We start from the raw sequence: 14,676 nt of genomic DNA, 5'->3' as shown, positions 1-14,676 counted from the left end.
TACGGATGCTGTCTGTGTGGAGTTTGCAGGTTCTCGCTGTGTCCGCGTGGGCTTTCTCTCCGGGTGCTCCAGTTTCCTCCCACACTCCAGGTTTGTAGGTTAATTGGCTTTGTTAAAGATTGTAAATTGTCCCTAGTGTGTAGGACAGTGCTAGTGTATGGGGTGATCCCTGGTTGACGTGGACTCGGTGGGCCGAAGGTCCTGTTTCCGCGCTGTATCTCTAAACTAAACTAAACACCAGGGGGCAATTCAAACTAGCGACCTGCGTATTCTAGGATGTTCGCGGCCACAGCAGCTCTACCAGTGGCCCAGCAGGTAGAGCTGCTGCCTCACAGCACCACAGATCAAGGAGTCACCAGTGAGTTTACAAGGATGAGGGGGCACCTCATTGAAACTTACCAAATGGTGAAAGGCCAGGATAGAGTGGATGTTTCCACCAGTGGGGGAGTCTAGGACCAGTGGCCATAGCCTCAGGATCAAAGGATGTACTTTAAAAAAGGTGAAGAGGAATTTCTCGAGTCAGAGGGTGGTGAATCTGTGGAATTCATCGCCACAGACAGCTGTGGAGGCCAAGTCAATGTATATTTTTAAGGTGGAGATTGACAGATTCTTGATTAATATGGTGTCAGGGGTTATGGGGAGAAGGCAGCAGAATGGGGTTGAGAAGGAAAGATAGATCACCCATGTGTTTAAGAGGGAACTGCAGATGCTGGAGAATCGAATGTTACACAAAAAAGCTGGAGAAACTCAGCGGGTGCAGCAGCATCTATGGAGCGAAGGAAATAGGCAACGTTTTGGGCCGAAACCCTTCTTCAGACTGTAAAATGACATTCCATGTTAGCTGGTTGAGCATTCAATTGAACTAATTTATTTATCTTAAAAACCTACAGTTCAATCAATGAACGAGTAAGACGCGCCCCAGTTTGATGCATTCAGATATATCAATTTATTCCTTTAATACATCAACGCGAGGCGAGATTTTCCAATGGGACCCTGCCTCGGGGTTTCGGCCCGAAACGTAGCCTATTTCCTTCGCTCCATAGATGCTGCTGCACCCGCTGAGTTTCTCCAGCTTTTTTGTGTAACCATAGATCACCCATGATTGAATGGCGGAGTAGACTTGATGGGCCGAATGGCCTCATTCTGCTCCTACAACCTATTAACTTATGAACTTATGAGTTAGCACGTTCTCCCTGTGACCGCGTGGGTTTTCTTTGGGTGCCTTGGTTTCCTCCCACACTCCTAAGATGCAGAGATTTGTAGGTTAATTGGCTTTGGTAAAATTGTAAATTGTGAATGAAGCGGATGTTATTGACGCACCACGACCACAGTAGTAAACCCCAACTCTCAGCCTGTGAGGAAGGGCTTCAACACTGCTGGCTGAGCCATCTTTGCAAATGTATTCAGTTCAGGCTGTGCAAAGGTGCAACATTTCCCTCACACAAGTGATTAAACTGTGCAGTCTGAGCAATAAATCCCATTTAATCACTAAATCGCAGTTCGTCACCTAATTCATCACTGAGGTGGGAGAACAGTATTATTGTCAGCTGCAAAAAGGTCGATTTTCTCTGGAAAATTACCCTGTCAGGTCACTCCTTTACAAATCTCTAATTGGATCAAAAAAACCCTTCCAGCTCCAGAATGTTCCGTTTTCCTTTCGACGATAATTGGGGTGAGTTTTAACCCCGGCCAAGAGGGGCGGAGAGGACCTTGGACTTCAGTCTTGAGAGATACAGCATGTAAACAGGTCCACCGAGTCCGCGCCGACCAGCGACTACCCGTACACTAGCACTATCCCACACACCAAGGACAATTTACAATCTTAACTAAGCCAATTAACCAACAAACCTGTGCCCCTTTGGGATGTGGGAGGAAACCGGAGCACCCGGAGAAAGCCCACCTGGTCACAGGGAGAACGTACAAACTCTGCACAGACAGCAACTATTGTCTGGATCAAACCTGGGTCTCTGGCGCTGTGAGGTAGCACCACTACCACTGCGCCACTGTATCGCCTTGTTACCTGGAGTTGGTACTGATGTTGCAACAGTCACTGACTTAGAAAGCCACAAGGTGTTGGAGTAACTAAACGGGTCAGGCAGCATCTCTGGGAAGCATGGATCGGTGACGTCCATGGTCGTGCAAGAGGTGGCCACTGGTGTTCCGTTGCTTAGATAAGATTAGGGTTGTGTGGAGATACCAGGTGGTTGGAGGAATGTGGCCGTACCTGAACCCGCTGGTGTGGGACTTCAGGCTTCTGTAGCTCCTGTCTGATAGGTAGCAACGAGAAGGGGGCACAGCCTGGATGGATGAATGAATGAATGAATGAATGAATGAATGAATGAATGATTGAAAGATTGATTTGAATGAATGAATAAATGAATGAAAGAATGATGAATGAAAGTATGAATGATTGAATGAAAGAATGAATGAATGACACTTTATTGTTACATGTACCTAGATACAGTGAAACACTGTTTTACATACAACCTAAGCAGTACACAAATGTTGCCACATGGTGGCATTGACGAAGTTACAAAGGTACTGAACAGTCCTGTCTACTGCCTGCTCTCGGCAGCAGCACCCTCACCCCCAGTTCCCTCTTCATTCACAGTGTACCTGCCTCCACCACCGCCCCAGGCAGCCCATTCCAGGCCCTCACTGCCCTCTGTGTGAAAATATTTGCCCCGGCACTCCTCCGTTAAACTTTCCCCCCCTCACCTTGAAGCTAACCCCTGTAGTGTTAGACATGTCCACACTAGGGAGAAGGTTCTGACTGTCTACCCTATCTATGCCTCTCATCATTTTATATACTTCTATCAAATCTCCCTTCAACCTCCAATATTCCAGAGAAAACAATCCATGGTTTTTCCAACCTCTCCTAGCCAAAAACACACCCAAACTCTTTGCTTGTGGCCTGACTCGGGCAGTGGAGGAGACCCTGGACAGAAAGGTCAGCGTGGGAATGGGAAGGGGAGTTGAAATGGTTAGCAGCCGGGAGATCCCACAGGCCGAGGTGGACCGAGCGCAAGTGCTCAGCGAAACGGTCACCGAGCTCACCTTCCTTGTTCCTCGGTTTTGCTGATGTTGAGCAAGAGTTTTGTTGTTGTGGCAACTAATTTGCTCTGTTAGACTTTGAGAGGAATGTGCTTGATTGATTCTTGGTAGTCCTCGGGTCTTAGGTGAGCTCGCTTTGGGAATACGGTGTAATTATGTACAGGATAATACAGAATTCCAAGGACGTCTTCAATTGCATATCAGACATGTTCCTGTTAGTTACATTTCACCGCCTTGCTTGGAGCTCCCACAGCCAAATCCAGCTCTGAGGTATTTGTGATTGGGAGCTTTAGTCTGCAAGTGAGTCTCAAATGACTGCTGGCTGAGTGCTGGGAATACAAAGATCTGACTGAGGCTGCTATTTATTCCTGAGATCGCCCCTCACAAGCAAGACTGGCATTGGCGCTTATTCATTGTTCCTAGGTTTAGATTTCTTGTTGTCACATGTACCGGGATACAATGAAAAGCTTTTGTTCCATGCTAACCAGTCAGTGGAAAGACAATGCATGATTACAACCGAGCCATCCACAGTGTGCAGATACATGATAAAGGGAATAGCGTTTAGCACAAGATAAAATCCAGTAAAGTCCGATTCAAGATAGTCCGAGAGTCTTCAATGAGGTAGATGGTAGCTTAGGATCAGTGTCCAGTTGTTGATAGGATGGTTCAGTTGCCTGATAACAGCTGGGAAGAAACTGTCCCTGAATCTGGGGGTGTGCATTTTCACGAGTTTGTATGTTCTCCCTGTGACCGCGTTGGGTTTTCTCCAGATTCACCGGTTTCCTTCCACATTCCAAAGTCGTGCAGGTTTGTAGGATGATTGGCTTTGGTAATATCTGTCCCTAGCGTGTAGGATAGTGCGGGGGTCGCTGGTCGGCACGGACTCGGTGGGCCGAAGGGCCTGTTTCCGCGCTGTATCTCTGAACCAAACTAAATTACTTCTCTGGAAGATGTTATTGAACAGAATTCCCAGTTGAAAGAATTTTTAAACAGCTGGCAATCACCGCAGGAGGGACATGCGCACCAGGAAGATGTGATGCAGCTGCTGAATTAAAGAGGCCCTTGCATTTTTAATAACCCCATTAAGCGAAATGAAAAAAAAAATTAGCTTTGAAATGTAGTTTCTTTATAAAAGCACACAGGCTCTGGAAACCAAATGATCTCGGGACTGCAATAAAATAAAAAACATTATTCGTATAATGGATCGGACAACTCCACTCAGAAACAGTCACCGGTGACTTATCTTATACATTCTACCTCCTGCAGAGGAGCGATGGTATACTTTTCTTTTCTCTCAATTGCACATCCGCGACGTGCTTTTACTGTTTCCATTTAAAAACTCAACTACTTGTATCTTCCCCATAGAGTCATATGGCCCAGCTTGCCCATGCTGACCTACGCTGATGGGAATTGGCGCAGAACAAAATTGGGATAAGTGTAGGATTGGTGTAACTAGCTGGATGATGAGCATGTAGACTAGGTTGCCTCAAGGCCTTGTTTCCGTGCTGTCTCTCTCTACCATCTACGCTAGTCCCACCTGCCTGCGTTTGGCCCAGATCCTTCTAAACCTTCCTGTCCATGTACCTGTCCAAATGTCTTGTATATTACCAGCTTCAGCTACCTCCTCTGGCAGCTCATTATATATGGGAGAAGGCAGGCACGGGTTATTGATTGGGGACGATCAGCCATGATCGCAATGAATGGCGGTGCTGGTTTGAAGGGCTGAATGGCCTCATCCTGCACCTATTTTCTATGTTTCTATATCCACTGTCCTCTGTGTAGTAAAAGTCGCCCCTCATTTTCTTATAAAATTGTCCCGTTCTTCACTTAAACCTTAAACTTCAATTAAACTTTTAAAATGTCCGTAATTTGAGGTTCCCCTACACTGGGTAAAAGACTGTGGATTAACCCAGTCTATTCCCCTCATCATCTTATTCAGCTCTACAAGATCTCTCCCGAATGGTGGTTTAAAAACGAGAAGCTCTTCATTCATTCTCTGACTGGAATCTGCACGATGGTTAGCATGGACATGATGGGCCGAAGGGCCTGTTTTTGTACTCTATCTCTCTCCGTGTAGGAAGGACCTGCAGATGCCGGTTTACGTCCAAAATAGACACAAAATGCTGGAGGAACTCAACTGGTCAGGCAGCATCTCTGGAGAAAAGGAATAGGTGACGTTTTGGGTTAAAAATCCTCATACACAGGAGGAACAGCTCCTCATATTTCGCTTGGGCAGCTTACTACCCAGTGGTATGAATATAGATTTCTTTAATTTTAAGCAACCCTTGCATTTGCTCTCTCTCTCCATCCCTCCCCCACCCGAGTCATCCTGCTAGTTCCACTGTTTGCATCCATCCATTATCACCTCTTCCACAGCCAACAATGAAGCATTGTGGGCTCCACATTTCATTGATCATCGGTGCTGGCTCGGATTTGTTCTGAACCGTTTCATACCTCTAGTTTCCCTCACCCCTGACTCTCAGTCTGAAGAGGGTCTCAACCTGAAATGTCACCTATTCCTTTTCTCCAGAGAGGCTTCCTGATCCATTGAGTTACTCCGGCATTTTGTGTTTATTTTCGGTGTAAGCCGGCATCTGCAGTTCCTTTCTACACATCCTACCAGCTATCCATGTTCTCCAGAGATGCTGCCTGTCCCGCTGAGTTACTCCAGCACCATGTGTCTTTTCAATGATATTGGGGTTTTTTTTTTACTTCCTGAGAAGTCAGCTTATGGACACTTCTCAGAAACCTGTAGCTAGACACAAAATGCCAGAGTAACTCGGTGGGTCAGGCAGCATCTCTGGAGAAAAGGAATAGGTGACGTTTCAGGTCGAGACCCCTCATGGCAATGTATTCTGATTACTTTGATCAAAGATCCTGAAGCGAGCAAGATAGATCACTCGATGAAAAAGACGTAGTACGGTCATGGGCAGATTCATGGGTAATTTTCGGCCCCATTTCCGTAACCGGCTTCCGTCTCCGCACCATAGATCCCGTAACGGAGCAAAGATATTAGTGCGGAGAGGGAAGCCGGTTACGGAAACATCCTCGTAAAAATAAAAGTTCTTTGGTAAAAATCTTCTCATTTTCAGAATTATAATTTAGTAACACAAACTGTTCTCCCACAACGTTGATTACACTGTGAGTCAGGTCGGGTCGGGTTGGGTTACTGAAATGGATGAAAAAAAGGCCCACGTACCGCTCCTTTGCGTACTACATGTCAGCCCATTGCATTTAGCAGGAGTGGTCTATCTTGCTCCGCAATAGGGTCTTTGACTTTGATGACACCATCGGTTGCTTTGAGGACTATGAGTGCAACATTACTCTGGAGCCAGCAGTGTAACCAGTTTTCCATGCTGCATGGGGAATTCCACTCGAACTGAAATACAAACTCAAAGCTGAGTTGGACACAATGGAAAAGTTGTCAAACCAACAGATTGGGTCAGCTCCTCCATTGTGAAGGAAAAGCCCAGTGGCAGACTGAGGATATGCCTTCAGGTCGAGACTCTTCCTCACACCCCATCTCACCCTCAGGAACTTGTAGTTTGGTTTTGAACTAGAGATACTGCACGGAAACTTGCCCCTCAGCCCAGCGATCTCTGCACATTAACACTATCCTACAACCACCAGAAACAATTTACAATGTTTACCAAGCCAGTTAACCTATAAACCAGCATGTCTAGGCAGTGTGGGATGAAACCGGAGCTCCCGGAGAAAACCCACGCAGTCACAGGGAGAATATATAAACTCCGTACAGACAGCACCGTAGTCAGGATTGAACCTGAGTTTCACGCGCAGTGAGCCAGTAACTCTTCCGCTGCGACTCTGTGCCACCATGGATGCGATGGGCCAAAGGGCCTGTTTCTGTACTCTCTCACCCTCTGACTATGCTGTGGGTTTATGCGCTCCGCATATCTGTGATTGTTCTGTCAGCTGCTCAGTGGAAACTCGTTGAGGTCAGATGTGCCTCTAATCCCTACCTGCAGTCGAGAGCACCATCCACGTCAAACCGCGCGTCACAAGGCTTCAGCAAGCTACTGCCGCCTGTAAAAATAACCCTTTGACTTCTCCTGCGGTGGCACTTATCAGTCACAGCACCTGGAAAGCTTCACATTGTCTGCAGCAAGCCGTAGGTTTAATCGGCAATGAGCAGACCCATTCTAAATCATAGCACAGAGACTGATCACTCATTATCTTTCACATGCTCTTTGCAAATCCTAATTGAATCCAAATTCTTTATTTTCCTCTCACCTTTACAAAAGCTTATCAGGGTTTTTACCGAACCCGAGTTACAATGGGAAAACAGAGGAGCATAATTACAGTCGGTGTTTGGCCATCAAGAAAGGAGGCAAGACCAACCATCTTTAGTCAGAGGGTGGTGAATCAGTGGAATTCATTGCCACAGACAGCCGGCTGTGGGGGCCAAGTCATTGGGTATTTTTAAGGCAGCGATTGTCTGATACTTTATTAGCAAGGGTGTCATGGGGTGGATGAGAAAGTGTGCAGGCAGTGGATGAGAAAATGTAGAACTAGTGGGAACGGTGATGACTGGTCGGTGTGGAGTCAGGTGGGCCGAGGGGGGCTGTTTTCACGCTGTATCTCTAAACTAAAACCCTTGTGCCAGTATCTCAGGGAAAGAAAGGGAACAATTAAAATCTATGCCAAATGGAGCACTAGAATCCACGAGCGCATAAATTAGTTTCCACTGTACGACTGGAGGGGGATTGCAGATGTGGCTGACTCTCTGAACTACTTTGAGCTGGAGTGAGGTAATATTTATAAGGCCCCCTAATGATTCCACACAGAGCTGGAGCCAACAGCTACTTCCTTCACTACATTAACCATCTGCTGCTTTTGGTATTAAAAATAAAGCTAATATTTGTGCAACCTTGCTGGCAATGTGGGGAAGCCTCGCGGCCAATGAGCCACTGAGGTGGCACAGCAAGATCCCACCAGCAACAATGAAGACTGGCTAATTTGGTTTATAAGCGACATTGGTTGACTAGACTTTATCCTGCATTAAACGTTAAGGGCCTGTCCTACGAGCATGCGACTCCATGCGGCAAGCGCGACCTAACGTGGTCGCTTGAGCCGTACGGCCTCGCGGGGCCGGTCCCACTTCGATCGCTGGAGCCGAATGGAGTTGTGCGGAGCTGGTCCCGACATTGCACGAGGCTCCGAAAAACTGACTGTGAACAAAAGTTCCGCGCGGCAACGGCCTGCCGGCCCGCAGCCGCCTCGCCGCCGTACGCACCGCCTTGATGGGCGTGCGCAGCGTCTCGACGCCGTACGCAGCTTCTTGATGCCGTACGTCACGCGCGAATTTCCCGCGGACATCGGACTTCACGTCACTCACTCGACCTCCCCACGGCCCCCGCTTCCAGTTTGGTCGTGCTTGCCGCATGCAGGTCGCATGCTCGTGAGACAGGCCCTTTAGTCCCGTTATCCTGTATCTGTACACTGTGGACGTTAATCACGTATAGTCCTTCCGCTGACTGGATAGCTAGCACGTGATAAATAAAAGCTTTTCACTGTACGTGTGACAATAATAAACTAAACTGAACTGCAAGACCATGTGTGAACCAAGGCCCAAAATCCATCTGTAATTACCCTCCACTGCTCTTGTTTCTGGCAATAGTGTTTGGCTTCAAGTGGGAGAGGTTGCTGTGATTTGCTCCGTGACTTCAGCTTCTTCGACCCTTTATTTAAACAGTATTGTTAGGATATTGGCAGTGTTTGTTTTCTGTGCAGTAAACTGTCTGGAGCCCAGAAATACACACTGTCCTGTATCAATGAATGGGCTGAGATTTAGACTTTTCTTTAGTCTTTTATACTTCAGAGACACAGCATGGAAACAGGCCCTTCGGCCCATCGAGTTCACGCCAACCAGCAATCAACTGTAGAATTGCGTACCCTACACGCTAGGGACAATTTTTACAATTTACAGAAGCCAATTAACCTGCAAACCTGCACATCTTTGGAATGTGGGAGAAACCGGAAGAAAACCCACGCAGTCACAGGGAGAACGTACAAGCTCCGTACAAACAGATCCCATAGTCTGGATCAAACAAGGTCTCCGGTGCTGGGAAGCAGCAACTCTACCGCTGCACCGCCCATCACTAACTCAAATGGTGATGCAAATTCAAAACGTTAGTGTAAGCTCATTTTACTAACAGCACATGTTTTTGTGCTGGGTTATTTGCTCTGCCTGTGCCAATGGCTGCACCTCCTACCTTCCCCAGAAGATTGCAAATGGCCTAAAGTTCTATTATTTAATAATGTTGTATTCTCTGGAGAGTGCTGGAGATTGTTATCCATCACAGGGAAGAACACACTAAATAAATAACACATTTCCTGGCTGTTGCATCTAAGTTTGCTACAGCTTGTTCTCTCCCCAGCCCCCCCGAGTTTGTCAATCTTTCTGTCCCTCTCTGAATCCACTTTGTCATTATTTGCTTGCATCTCTTCCTCTAATCACATCTCAAGCTGCTTCTCGGAGCCTCTTGACTACCTTTTGCCATCTGCTTGCTTTATCTTGCTTTCGTTTAGCACAGTGGGGAAACAGGTTCTTCAGCCCACCGAGTCCATGCCGACCAGCGATACCCACTCTAGTGGCAATTTACAACCTTTACCAAAGCCAATTAACCTACCATCCTGAACATCTTCTGCGTGTGGGAGAGGAGCCCGGAGCCCCTGGAGAAAACTCACGCAGGTAAAGCGGAGAGCGTACAAACTCCGGACAGACAGCAGCAACTGTGAGGCAGCAACTGTACCACTGCGTCTCTGCTCTGCCACGATGTCCTTTTCTGAAGAGTCTGCAATGGTGTGTAGACAGACGTGCCGCATGAATGATGCATCTCGACCTCCTCCTGTGATTCTATGCCGTCAATGAAACCAGCCTCCAGCCAAATCATTCACTCTGCATGATATCAAGAGATAGCCGGGAGCAGAGGAGGCTACAAGAGCCGGCAACATCGCAGCTGCAGGAGCGCAGGCATGCACTTCCAGCTGTAACGTTGCCGCTGTACAAGACGTCAGTGAGGCCGCATTTGGAGCATTGAGTACTGAGTATGGGAAATTATGATACAGCTGTACAAGACGCTAGTGAGGCCACACTAGGAGTATTGTGTCCAGTTTTGGTCACCCTGTTATAGCAGGGTTGTCAGTAAGCAGGAAGGAGAGCAGAGAAGATTTACAAGGATGCTGCCAGGACTCGAGGTCCTCAGTTTTAGGGAGAGGCTGGTCAGGCCGCTGATCCTCACCTATCCATGTTCTCCACAGATGCTGCCCAACCCGCTCAGTTACTCCAGCACTTTGTATTTTTTTGTTTAGTTTAGTTTAGTTTACAGAGATACAGCACGGAAACAGGCCCTTCGTCCCACGGAGTCCGCACTGACCATCGATCACCCGTACACTAGTTTTAACCGACACACAAGGGACAATTTACAGAAGCCAATTAACCTACAAATCTGTATGTCTTTGGAGAGTGGGAGGAAACCGGAGCACCTGGAGGAAACCCATGTGGTCACGGGGAGAATGTACAAAGTCTGTACAGACAGCGCCCGTAGTCAGGGTCGAATCCGGGTCTCTGGGGATGTAAGGCATCGACTCTACCACTACGCCACTGTTATGCCTGCTTTGGTAAACCAGCATCTGCAAGTCCTTGTATCTGCACTGTATTCTTCTATGTTCTACTATTAAGAAGGAAGTGGAAAGAAAGGGGTAAAAATAATTCTTTATCAGGTATTCTAGCAACTGGAACTCAACAGCGAGAGACAGGGGAAGCGTGTATCAGAGGCTGCTAGAATTTGAGGAGAAGATGGAAGGTTGAATGATGTGCAAATGGGCAGGTTGCAACTCACCCTCCACTGCTTTATGGGAGTTCAATTAAAATTCTGATCAAAAGCAATCCGGATAATTAATAATGGAAGTAAATTTCACAAGTTCAATTTTTCCTTAATGTAGCCGTTGGAATTAATTTTAAAGTTTAATCAGACATGAGTTATGACTGAACCAGAATGGATTCGGAGGAACCTTTGCAGTGTTATCGGTTTCAGGTGTATGCCCCTTTCCCGGGACACTTCTACAGCTGCACCATAGAGAGAATACTGTCGACTTGCATCACAGCTTGGTTTGGCAACAACTCTGCCCAAGAATGCAAAAAGTTGCAGAGAGTCATAGATGTAGCCCAGCCCATCACACAGACCAGACCCCCACCATTGACTCCGTCTACACTTCATGCTGCCTCGGAAAAGCAGCCAACATAGACAATAGAACAGTGCAGCACAAGAACAGGCCCTTCAGCCCACAATGTCTGTATTGAACATAATGCCAAGACCATCACTTATCCACCAGCACACACCCATATCTCTCCATTCCTACATATCCATATTCCTATCCAAAAGTGTTTGAAATGCTTATACCTTTGCTTCAACCACCACTCCTGGCAGTGCATTCCAGGCACTCACCATTCCCACTATCAAAAAAACTACCCCTTACATCTCCTTTACATTTCACCCCACTCACATTAAAGCTATGTCTAGTATTTGAGCATAATCAAAGACTTGTCCCACCCCGGTCATTCCTTCTTCTCTCCGCGCCCATCGGGCAGAAGGTACAGAAGCTTGAAAGTGCGCACCACCAGATTCAGGAACTGCTTCTTCTCCTCTTATCAGGCTTCTAATGGTCCTTCCTTAAGCTAGGGTATTGTCTACCCCATTGTGGACATTGACCCTCGAGTCCTGTCAACATCCTTGTAAATTTCTCCAGGCCCACTGAGTTCCGGCAGCACTTTGCGTTTTGCTGGTGTGGGTCTTTGATGATGTTGGCTGCCTTCGTGAGGCAGCAAGTCGTGTAGATCCCTTCAATGGAGGGGAGCCTCGCTGGGATAGTACTCATTCCTAAAGTTAAGGTTAACATTTAGTTTAGTTTATAGATACAGCGCGGAAACAGGACCTTCGGCCCACCAGCTCCACGCCGACCAATGGACAATTTACAATTTTTACTGAAGCCAATTAACCTACAAACCAGCATGTCTTTGCAGTGTGGGAGGAAACCAGAGCACCCGGAGAAAACCCACGCGGTCACGGGGAGAACGTGCAAACTCCGTACATACAGCACCAGCAGTCAGGATCGAACCCGGGGCTCTGGCACGGTAAGGCAGCAACTCCAACATGCCGCCCTTAAATGGGAATAATGAAGTTAAACATGAAAAAGCAAAATAGCTTGTTTAAGAAGGAACTGCAGATGCTGGAAAATTTAAGGTAGACAAAAGTGCAGGAGAAACACAGCGGGTGCAGCTGCATCTATGGAGCGAAGGAAATTGGCAACGTTTTCAGGCCGAAACCCTTCTTCAAACTGGGGAAGGGTTTCTGCCCGAAACGTTGCCTATTTCCTTCGCTCCATAGATACTGCCGCACCCGCTGAGTTTCTCCAGCACTTTTGTCTACCTAAAGCAAAATAGCTTGCCGTGTCAGCCAGTTTTACAGCATTGCAATTTTTTTTCAATTAAGGCTACAGTCTGCACCTCTATTTTAAGTCTTCCATTTATCCTGTTCAACTGAAAACCAAGTCCAGAATCTGAAAGGCTTCACATCCAAATATAACCTTAGGGTCATCAATTAGCTCCTTGCTTTCTCACTGTTCAGCTGTTTCAGAAATAGAGCTACATTGGACCTTGTTGTAATTGATAGAAGATCATTCCATCAATTAACAGCCCTTGGGAAATCAGTTCGATTCTCAGCTCTCAATTACAATGGCAGTTGGCTGTTTCTAAGGAATTTGGACTCTGCAACTGGAAGTAAAACGTGGAACAGCAGTTAAACACGTGACAAACCTTTCTTGGACCACCCTCCGAAAACTGGGATAGACACAAAGTGCTGGAGTAACTCAGCGGGTCAGGCAGTATCTCTGGAGAACATGGATTAGTTTAGTTTGGAGATTCGGCCCATTGAGTTCGCACCGACCAGTGATCCCCGCACATTAACATTATCCTACAGACACTCGGGACATTTTACTGAGCCAATTAACGTACAAACCTGTACGTCTTTGGAGTGTGGGAAGAAACCCGCACAGGTCACGGGGAGAATGTACAAACTCCGTATAGACACCATCTGTAGTCAGGATCGAACCCGGGTATCTGGTGCTGTGAGGCAGCAGCTCTACCCTCTGTACCTACTCTGGTGGACAGCATGCAAAACAAAATCTTTCACTGTGCCATGCCAACGCGATGGGAGATGATTCCAGTCGGGGCCCTTATTCAGACTGCAAATTTGGAGGGTGGAGTGGATTAGCTGGAGGTGAGAAAAGACCAGGAGATAGCCAGCAACAAAGGACCCAGGCAGGGTGGAGCGCCTGTAAACCCATTGTTGCGTTTCATTTAGTTTATTGTCATGTATACCGAGGTACAGTGAAAAGTTTTTGTTGCGTGCTAACCAGTCAGTGGAAGGCCAATACATGATTACAATGGAGCCATCCACAGTGTACAGATACAGGATTAAGTCCAGTAAAGTCCAATCAAAGATAGTCAAAGGGTCGCCAATGAGGAACACTGAATCAGTACAATGTGATCAATTATATCGGCACATTAGGAGGTTGCACTGTTGCACAACTGGTAGACATGCTGCCTTCCAGCACCAGACTTGGGTTCGATCCTGGCCTCAGATGCTGTATGTGTGCAGTTTGCACATGTTCCCTGTGACTGCATGGGTTTTCTCCTGGTGCTCTGGTTTCTCCCACATCCCAAAAGACGTGCTGGTTTGTAGGTTAATTGGCCTCTGTAAAGAAAATTGCCCCTAATGTGTAGGGAGTGGATGAGAAAGTGGGATAACTTAGAACTGATGTGAATGGGTGGGCTGAAGGGCCTGCTTCCATTGTTGTATCTCTAAAGTAACCACCTTAGTCGGATTATGAGGTCATTACTTGGACTGGGTTGGGTGCGAGTTAATCTCAATGCCAAACTGCACAAGAAGACACTGCATAAGAATCCCTTGCTTTGTGACTAACATGGTTTTCCGACCCTAGTTCAATACAAATCAACATTTCATTTACCAAACGTTTCTAGGGCCAGAGACCTGGGTTCGATCCTGACCTCGGGTGCTGTCCGTACGGAGTTTGTATGTTCTCCCTGTGACCGCGTGGGTTTTCTCTGGGTGCTCCTGTTTCCTCCCACACTCCAAAAACGTTCTGGTTCGTTGATTAATCGGCTTCTGTGAATTGTCCCGAGTGTGTAGGGTAGAACTAGTGTACGGGTGATCGCTGGTCGGTATGGACTCGTTGGTCGGAAGGGCCTGTTTCCACGAAATTCCTCCTCATCTCCTTTCTAAAGGCGTGTCCTTTGTCCTGTGGTTGTACCCTCTGGTCCTGTGCTGTACAGTTCTATGTTCTCAGGACTGAGAGCGTCAGGAGATGAACCCCACTGTAGTCATGGGGTGAGATAAAACACCCTTATTTGATCATGGCCATGTAACACACAAGTTAATTGAAGCAGATTTATGTTAAACAGCAGCATACTGAGTCATATCGTTAAGATATGGCACTTAATCTTTAGAACTGTACTAAAACATGGGTTAAAAGTAAAAAAAAAACACTTCAAACTGTTTGATTTATTATTTATTTTATGGA

This window comes from Leucoraja erinacea, chromosome 20, assembly GCF_028641065.1.
Source record: "Leucoraja erinacea ecotype New England chromosome 20, Leri_hhj_1, whole genome shotgun sequence".
In the NCBI taxonomy this organism is placed as follows: Eukaryota; Metazoa; Chordata; class Chondrichthyes; order Rajiformes; family Rajidae; genus Leucoraja; species Leucoraja erinaceus.
Note: the sequence above shows the minus strand (reverse complement) of the source record.